At 36.0% G+C, this 10,107-nt stretch overlaps 1 non-coding gene across 1 annotated transcript; it reads right to left on the reverse strand.

Moving 5' to 3' along the window:
• Nucleotides 1–5,027: 5,027 nt before the first annotated feature.
• Nucleotides 5,028–5,134, reverse strand: LOC133035238 (small nucleolar RNA R71). Its single transcript, XR_009686516.1, has one exon. It is a non-coding gene; the product is annotated as a small nucleolar RNA R71 (small nucleolar RNA).
• Nucleotides 5,135–10,107: the final 4,973 nt, after the last annotated feature.

A 10,107-nucleotide genomic window follows, 5' to 3' on the forward strand; every position in this document is an offset into this window, starting at 1 on the left:
TTTCATTTAATATATTTATTAATTAGACATAGAAAGTCTCTTAATTAATAAATAAACCTAGAATCTCTTTTCTTTACAATTTTGCCCTTCCTTAGTTAAAATTCATAAATTTGACATAGTCTAACTTTAGAATTATAATTGATTAATTAAAATCAATTAACTGAGTCTTACAAGCAGTATGGTCTCAACTAGTATGGGGACCATGGGTATATATAACCGAGCTTCCAATAAGTCGAACAGAATTTACCAAGTAAATTCCCTAACTTATTAATTCCTTATTGAATCCACACTTAGAACTTGGAATTGCACTCTCAGTCATATAGAACGCTCTATATGTTCCATGATATAGATACGTCATTAGTTATCCATTTTTATGATCCTAATTTGATCAATGACCCTCTAATAGATGATCTACATTGAATATGCACTAAATTACCGTTACACCTTCAATGTATTTTATCCTTAAAACACTTAGCTCCGTATAAATAATATTTCAGCTAAATGAGATCTCCACCATTTATCTCTGTTTAGCCAAGCTCGAAGGATATCATCGTTTCACTTCTAAATTCCTATAGAAGTTATAAATTCCATATTTATGTTAGCGCTCCCACTCAATTATACTATCATGTTCCCAAATTGTACGTATCACCCTGACCCAAAAGTAGGCTTAACTAACAAATCCAAGAACATGTATAGTACTCTTGAGATCGAACCTAATCATATCAGGATTAAGATCATTTGATCTAGGATCAACAGGTGATATTGAATTGAATAGATATTACGGTCAATTTCAATATATCTAATCAAAGTTCAATATGGGTCCCTTCCGATGTATATTCCATACATTCGATACCGGTAAACTTTGCCAATGTCCTGGAATGGACATAACACTTATCCAAGGTGTAAGAATACCTATCGCTGATTATCATGTCAGTCTAAATCCAGTAAATTGACAAATCAGGGAATAAACTTTCGAACATATAATTAAGATTATATTCCACTGTGCTGACAACACTATAATCTTTAACAAATTCATATGTTCTGGACTTAAATAGAATTCATACATTATATATATAATCATGAAATAAATCATGTGAACCATGCAACATAAAATGTTATTTCTGATCTTTATCAATAAGTAAATATGATTATATTGAAATATGTTTTATTTAGGGCACAAAACCTAACAACTCAGACCAGGACTCGAACTCCGACCCGAACTCGAACTCAGAATCGCAAATGGAACTAGAATCGAACTAGGACTAGGACCTAAACCCAAACCCGAACCCAGATCAAAACCCAGACAGAGACCTAACCCTGAACAGAGACTAGGACTCAAACCTGAACCTAGACAGGGACCCAAACCCACACAATAACCTGGACCTGGACCCAGAATTCGGATAGGGACCTAGGAAACAGAACTAGGACAAGGACCTAGTACCCGACCCAGACCCGAACTTGCACCTACGACCCAACTCGTTGTTGGGTTTTATGCCCTAAATAAAACTCTTTACAATCTGATTAGTAATCAATACAAGAAATTTGAAGTGATTTATGTTTGCATGAATTTTACATGCTAATGGTTTAATATGTTTATTACATTTACACACAAAATCAGTTAAATCCAGATCATATGTTTATTCACAATTACAGTATCGTCAATACAGTGGAATGTGATTGTGATCATATGAATCAAAAGACTAAGTCCCTGTTTCATCAGTGTTATTGGATTTACACTAATGTGATAATCAGCGATGATGTGTACTTACACTTGGAGTAAGCGTTATGTTCTTTCCAGGACATTAGTAAAGTATACTAGTTTCGAATGTATGGAGTATACATTGGACTGGACCGATATTGCAACATTAGTAAAGATATTACAAACTTACCGTTATATATCTTTCCAAGTCAATATCAGTAGTTAATCTTAAGATTAAAAGAATCTAAATCCTGATATACTTAGGCTCAACTTAGGAGTACTATTCATGTTCTTTGATTTATTAGTTAAGCCTACTTTTGGGTCAGGGTGATACGTATATTTTGGGAACATGATAGTATGATTGAGTGGGAGTGCTGAACATAAATATGGAATCTATAGCTTCTACAGGTGTATAGAAGTCAAGTGATGATTCCCTTCGAGCTTAGCAAATAGAAGTAAATGGATGAGCTCTTTTTTAACTGACTAATTATTAGATCACTAAACACCATTTACAGGTAGCTAAGTGTTTTAAGGGGCAAAATACATTGAGGGGTGAGAACGGTAAAATTATCTCATCTCGATGTAGATCATCTATATAGAGGATTTTTGATCACAATAAGATTATAACAATGGTTAAATGAGATAGCATATCTATATCGTGGAACATATAATATGCTCTATATAAGTCTGAGAGTGCAATTTTATGTTCTAAGAGTGGATTCAACGAAGAATTAATAAGTAGGAATTTACTTGGTAAATTCGATTCTTTTATTGGAAGCTTAGCATATAGATCCATGGTCCCCATTCTAGTTGAGAACATTCTGCTTGTAAGACTCAATAATTGATTCGTGATTAGTCAATTATAATTCTAAAGTTAGACTATGTCTAATTTGTGAATTTTCACTAAGCAGGGGCAAAATCGTAAAGAAAAGAGATTCTAGGTTTATTTATTTATTAATGGACTTTATATGTCTAGTTAATAATTAAATTAAATTACAATATTATTTAACAATCTATTTTAGTTATTAAATAATTAGTTTTGGCATTTAAATTGTTAGAATTGGAAAATTGGCGTTTTTGAGAAAATAGAAATAAAATTTGTTAAAACTACAAAATTAACCTAAACCTAGTAGTTGCCTATAAATAGAAAGTGATGGCTCAGTCAAACACAAGTTTTCAATAACATCTTCTGACAAAAATTGCTCTCTTCAGAAAAACTGAGCCTTCCCTTTTTCTATACCTTGGCCGAACCCCTCTCTTCTCTTTTCTTATTCTAAATTTCGAGCCTAGTGATAGAGTAAGTGCCCACACACAGCAAGCAGTAACTCAATCATAGATTGGAAGACTGTGAAGGATCAAACTCAAAGAGAAGGTGTTAGGTTATAATTAACCTATATTTTGGGTCTTTAAAGTTAGCATTATCTCGTCTATTGGTGTCTTTTGGAGCAGTTTTACGCTTGATTTTCATTATTTCAGGTTCCCGGGGTGTTAAAGTTCGAATTCAGTCAAATGGCGAAAAACTGGGACAAACTTGGAAAAATTGGAAAATTTGGTTCCTGAAGCATCAGTAGTCGCGACCTCTGATGAGCCTGGTCGCGACCCTTTTTCCTGGTCGCGACCCAGGTCGCGACTTCGTAAGATTGGCAGAAACTCGGTTTTTCGAGTTTTGCCTGTAGTCGCGACCAGCTTAAATGCTAGTCGCGACTATGTACGGAAATCGCAGATTTGACCTAATTTTGATTTTTCACTCAATTGGAGGCTCACCACTTATCCCTATATAAGGAATACGACATTGAACGTCAAAGGGAAGCAAAAACAGACCTAATAGTGGAGGCAAAGTGGAGAGGAAGCTATCTTGAAGACCCGGAGCGATACCACCTTCTAGTTTCTTTCTTTTACCCTTTTTATTCATCTTTATGTTTGTTTTTAATTCTGAATTAATCATGGATGTTTTTAGAGTTATTATGAACTAAATTTCCCAATAAGGGAGGATGATGAATGTTGTTTAAGTTTATGCCTAGTTAATAAATAATTGCCATTCCTTCATCTTATGTGTGAATACTATCTTTATTTGTGTTTAATTTCATGTGTAAGCTTGATCACCTTTTACATGCTCTATGATCCTAATTCGAAATCTGAAAAGTGAGAATTAGGAATGCTAAAATTTGGATAGTCTAGGTTTTGATGTAAAACGAAAGTATTTACATAGCCTAGTGACTAATAGATTATTGCTTAATGCTGATTTTGTGTTGATCTAATTAAGAAGTTAATTAGAGAACATATTATTTAGAACCTAAAAGATCTGAAAAGAGTTAGGTTAATTTATAATCTGTCTTTCACATTGAGATAAGGATAGCAATTAGGTATTAACATAGGTAACTTATCAACAGGATTCACCTCCCTAATCTCTCATCTTGATTAATCTTCGTTTATTTTCTCTTTAATTTCTGAGTTATTTACTTTTAAAATTGCAACTTATTATTTTACCAAATAGAATCATAATTATAATTTAGTAGTACTCAATCCAATTCCCTGTGGTTCGACCTCACTTGCGTGAGATACTACTTGATACGTACACTTGCGTAATAAACAGAAAAATTCGTAACAAGTTTTTGGCGCCGTTGCCGGGGAATTGTTTAAAGATTGATATTACACAAAATTATAATAACTTCTAATTTGGTATATTTTCTCTTGCTGATTTTTCTAACCTTTTTCTTGCAATATTTTCTTGATCTATTTCAGGAATCATAAGTGTATGCGCCGTCAAGGACAAGCAGTGATATTGCCAGTTGATCCCAAAATCGAGAAAACTTGTAGGAGAAACCGAAAGAACAAGAGGCAAGAGGGAGTTTCAGCAAGAATCGGCTTCTTTGAAACTTCGTACATCATGGCTGCCAATGCTGCAAACAATGGAGGCAATAACGGTAACAATGGTGGCGCAGTAGAAGATCAAGCTAATGGCCGCAGCTTGAGAGATTACATTCTCCCTACTCTGACGGGAGTGCAGTCATGTATCAGGCCACCGGCAGTGGATGCAAATAACTTTGAGATCAAACCTGCCATACTGCAGATGGTGCAATCTTCAGTTCAGTTTGGTGGCCTCCCTTCTGAAGATCCTAATCTGCATCTCTCTAATTTCATGGAACTTTGTGAAACCTTTAAAGTTAATGGAGTTAGTGATGATGCTATTCGACTGAGACTGTTCCCATTCTCTCTTAGAGAGCGAGCCAAGAGTTGGCTAAACTCCTTGCCACCTAACTCTATTGCCACCTGGAATGATCTGGCAACGAAATTCTTGTCAAAGTTCTTTCCTCCAGCCAAGTCTGCAAAGCTGAGAGGAGAAATTAATAACTTCTGCCAACAAGATAATGAATCTCTCCGTGAGGCTTGCGAGAGGTTTAAAGATTTGATCAGAAAGTGCCCTCACCATGGTATAGAGAAGTGGATGCTGGTCCACAACTTCTACAATGGGTTGGTAGGAAATACAAGAACTTTAATAGATGCTGCAGCTGGAGGAGCCTTTATGAGGAAGAGTGCTAATGAGGCTTATGATCTATTAGAGGAGATGGCTCTAAACAATCAACAGTGGCCAACTGAGAGGAGTCAATCAAAGAAAGTAGCTGGTGTGTTAGAGGTCGATGCCATCACCAAGTTGACAGCACAGGTTGAGGCATTGACAAAGATAATTGCAGGGCAAGCTAAACAAGCCCAAGTTGTGTGTGAATTATGTGGGGGAAGCCATCACTTTTCAGAATGCCAAGCTGATGTGGATGATTTGCCAATGGATGAAGCTAAAGCCATTGGAAACTATTCACAGAACAACAACAACAACTATGGGTTTAACCAGGGTAATAACCGAAGAAACAGTGGGTTCTATCAGCAACGAAATCAGAACCAGAATCAGAACCAACAGTTTAATCAGCAACAAACCTCTGGTGGAAATTCTGGTTTGCAGACAGATTTATTGCTACAATTCATGACTGAAACTAGATTTTCCATTAAAGACCTGCAGACTCAGATGGGCCAATTAGCAACTCAGGTAGCAACCCGTCCTCAAGGAAATTTGCCTAGTACAACTGAAATTAATCCTAAGGAAAACTGCAATTCAATTACCCTGAGGAGCGGTAAGAAGTATGATGGGCCTGAATTGACACAACCAATTGATGTAAATAAGGAGATTAAAGTTCAACCAGTGCCAACCCCAACACCAACAGTAGAGAAGGCTACTGATAGCTCAACACAACCACAACAGTCCCCACCAATCAGTATTGAGCATCATGAAAAGATACCTTATCCTCAGAGACTCCGTAAGACCAATCTAGACAAGCAGTTCACAAAATTTCTAGAGGTCTTCAAAAGACTACACATCAACATTCCTTTTGCTGAAGCCTTGGAACAAATGCCCCGTTATGTGAAGTTCATGAAGGAGATATTGTCTAAGAAGAGAAAATTGGAGGACTATGAAACAGTGGCATTAACTGAGGAGTGTAGCGCCATTTTGCAAAAGAAACTACCGCCCAAGCTTAAAGATCCGGGTAGTTTCAATATTCCATGCTCTATAGGGGGTTCGGTGGAAACCAAAGCTCTGTGTGATTTGGGAGCAAGCATTAATCTAATGCCATTGTCTGTCTTCAAAAGGCTAGGATTGGGAAAAGCAAAGCCTACAACAGTGACTTTACAACTGGCAGATCGTTCTTTGACTCATCCTCGTGGGATAATTGAAGATGTACTGGTGAAGGTTGGTAAGTTTATCTTCCCTGCTGATTTCCTAATTCTTGATATGGAAGAAGATTCAACTATTCCCATTATTTTGGGAAGACCATTCTTAGCCACGGGCCGAGCAGTAATAGATGTTCAAAAGGGAGAGTTAAAGTTGAGAGTGCAAGATGAAGAGGTCAATTTTAATGTTTTTGCCCCAACTGACATTCCTACCTGTTGCAAGATTGAGATGGTGAAGGGTTCTTTTGTTAAAGCTGATAAGAAGAAAGCAAAGCCTAAAGAGCGACTTCGAACGATTCAGCGTCGTTGGAAAAGATTGATGTGTGGTAGTTCTGAAGGTGAGCTTACTCTTGTGCAAAAATCTGAAATCAACACTATTGGTGGTCAATTTTCTTCATTTAGTACGAGGGCTCTTTTGGATGAAAAGGGTCCACCCAACCCTTTCTGAGAGGGTCTCAGGTAAGTTTCTTCTCTCTGCATTTTACTGTATACATTGGGGACAATGTCATATTTTAGTTTGGGGGGAGAGACTTAAATTTTTTTTAAATTCTGCACTTTAATTTCTGCATTTTAATTTTCTGTTTTAATTTTTAATTTTAGTTAAGGAATGGCAATAAGCTTGATGATAGTTGTATACTGCTGATTAGTGTGATGTGATCTGAAACTGCAAAAAAACTGTGTGCTTGATTCTGTTAACTCTTTGGATTAGTTTGGATGCTTAGAAACCTGTGTACAATTGCAATTACTCAATCTGTGAAAATTGTTATAATTGTTTTACTATGGTTTGTGGTAAGATTGACATGATAGCTTAGAACTTGCATGTTTATTCTTTTGAGGAGAAATCCTTGGTAGTGTTCAATTGGAATATGATTTAGGCATTTGTTGGATAGTTTGAGCCTTTCAAGCCTACCATAATAATGTTTATCCCTAGTTAACCCTATTGAGCCTAAACCCGTTATGTTTTTCACCCATTGATCCGAAAAATTTTAACCATACTATTGATTTTTCTTCACCATTATATGCATGATATCATAAGCTAAATAATTAGTTTGGGGGAGAGAAATATTTAGTGTGAGAAAATAGTTAGAGGGAGAAGAACTTGTAAGATTGAGAAAAGAAAAAATGTGTAATTCAATGTCACTGAAAAAAAAAAATTGAGATGATGATGAAATATGAATGATGAAAAAAAAAACACAATAAAAAGTAAGAATGTGTTTGAAAAAAAATTCAGTGATGTTGGGAAAAATAATAGAGATATCTTCTCTCAATCCTGGTAGATGTGGGAACGCTATGGGGGATTGAAAAAAAAAGTAAGAAGCTTGTGGGTTCTGTTTGTGTGCTTATGATATCTTGAGCCAAAATTATCTTTTGCCTATCCCTGAATATCTGAGCCATATTACCTAAACCTTGAAAAGACCTAATGATTCCAAAGAATACTGTCAACATTAGTGGAGAAAGGTAAGCATGCAAGCTTATGAGTTAGCGGGTTGTGGAACTAATGGAAAGAGTAAAACTTTTATGACAATGTTTCGTACTTGAGTAGATTGTTGCAGTTGTACATAGTGTTATTAATTGAGCATCCAAGTTAATTGTTAGAGTTAGTAAGAACAAAATTCTAGTTTATGCAAGGAAGGAAACAGAGCATGAGTCGGCAGTGTAGTGATTATCTGATAGAGTAGTTAGTTTTTTTTTTTATCTTACTCGGGGGCGAGTAAGAATCTAGTTTGGGGGAATTTGTTAGGTTATAATTAACCTATATTTCGGGTCTTTAAAGTTAGCATTATCTTGTCTATTGGTGTCTTTTGGAGCAGTTTTACGCTTGATTTTCATTATTTCAGGTTCCCGGGGTGTTAAAGTTCGAATTCAGTCAAATGGCGAAAAACTGGGACAAACTTGGAAAAATTGGAAAATTTGGTTCCTGAAGCATCAGTAGTCGCGACCTCTGATGAGCCTGGTCGCGACCCTTTTTCCTGGTCGCGACCCAGGTCGCGACTTCGTAAGGTAGGCAGAAACTCGGTTTTTCGAGTTTTGCCTGTAGTCGCGACCAGCTTAAATGCTATTCGCGACTATGTACGGAAATCGCAGATTTGACCTAATTTTGATTTTTCACTCAATTGGAGGCTCACCACTTATCCCTATATAAGGAATACGACATTGAAGGTCAAAGGGAAGCAAAAACAGACCTAATAGTGGAGGCAAAGTGGAGAGGAAGCTATCTTGAAGACCCGGAGCGATACCACCTTCTAGTTTCTTTCTTTTACCCTTTTTATTCATCTTTATGTTTGTTTTTAATTCTGAATTAATCATGGATGTTTTTAGAGTTATTATGAACTAAATTTCCCAATAAGGGAGGATGATGAATGTTGTTTAAGTTTATGCCTAGTTAATAAATAATTGCCATTCCTTCATCTTATGTGTGAATACTATCTTTATTTGTGTTTAATTTCATGTGTAAGCTTGATCACCTTTTACATGCTCTATGATCCTAATTCGAAATCTGAAAAGTGAGAATTAGGAATGCTAAAATTTGGATAGTCTAGGTTTTGATGTAAAACGAAAGTATTTACATAGCCTAGTGACTAATAGATTATTGCTTAATGCTGATTTTGTGTTGATCTAATTAAGAAGTTAATTAGAGAACATATTATTTAGAACCTAAAAGATCTGAAAAGAGTTAGGTTAATTTATAATCTGTCTTTCACATTGAGATAAGGATAGCAATTAGGTATTAACATAGGTAACTTATCAACAGGATTCACCTCCCTAATCTCTCATCTTGATTAATCTTCGTTTATTTTCTCTTTAATTTCTGAGTTATTTACTTTTAAAATTGCAACTTATTATTTTACCAAATAGAATCATAATTATAATTTAGTAGTACTCAATCCAATTCCCTGTGGTTCGACCTCACTTGCGTGAGATACTACTTGATACGTACACTTGCGTAATAAACAGAAAAATTCGTAACAGAAGGACATTCGGGCTCAGATCTTGATTATACTCTGCGACAGAAAGGATACAAGGGTTAGAGATCTGAGTGGAAGGAGACATTAATTCTGCTGCATCAATGTAAGGTTTTCTTAACTTTATATGTGTTTATTTTATTGTTTTAGAAAGTTCATATTTAGGGTGTTAAACAACATACTTGTGAGTAGATCTAAGATCCTGGTAAAATAATATCCAACAACTTGCCTCAGAGCCATGGTAATTAATTTGCTTGTAAGAAATTTGGACTTTAAAACGATTGTTTTTTATTTGGATGGTTTCATGTTGTATTGAGTGTTATATGATGATTGATTGATGTTTGTGAATTTTCGTGAAAAGTAACTAAAATCTTGTTTCTGGAATTATTTTTATTGGATAGTATGGAAAAAATTAAGCAAGTTGCTTTTTTACAGAACTCAATTTTGATTTAATTTGAATTAGTTATGTTTTTTGAAGATTCGAAAAAAGATTGGGCAACAGTACTCACCCACGCGCGCGGACAGCACGAATTCAGACAAGCAACGACCGAGCTTGCTGTCTGAATCACGCCATGTGCGCGCGGAAACCCTGTCTGAAGCCCCTTACGCGCGCGGAAATCATGCTGATTTCCTCCTGCGCCGTGATTTCTCGGCTAGCACCCCTATGAGCACGCGCGGACGAGTATGCACTGCATACCGTCCGTACAGCTCACAATTTTTTCGTTT

This window comes from Cannabis sativa, chromosome 2 (assembly GCF_029168945.1).
Source record: "Cannabis sativa cultivar Pink pepper isolate KNU-18-1 chromosome 2, ASM2916894v1, whole genome shotgun sequence".
In the NCBI taxonomy this organism is placed as follows: domain Eukaryota; kingdom Viridiplantae; phylum Streptophyta; class Magnoliopsida; order Rosales; family Cannabaceae; genus Cannabis; species Cannabis sativa.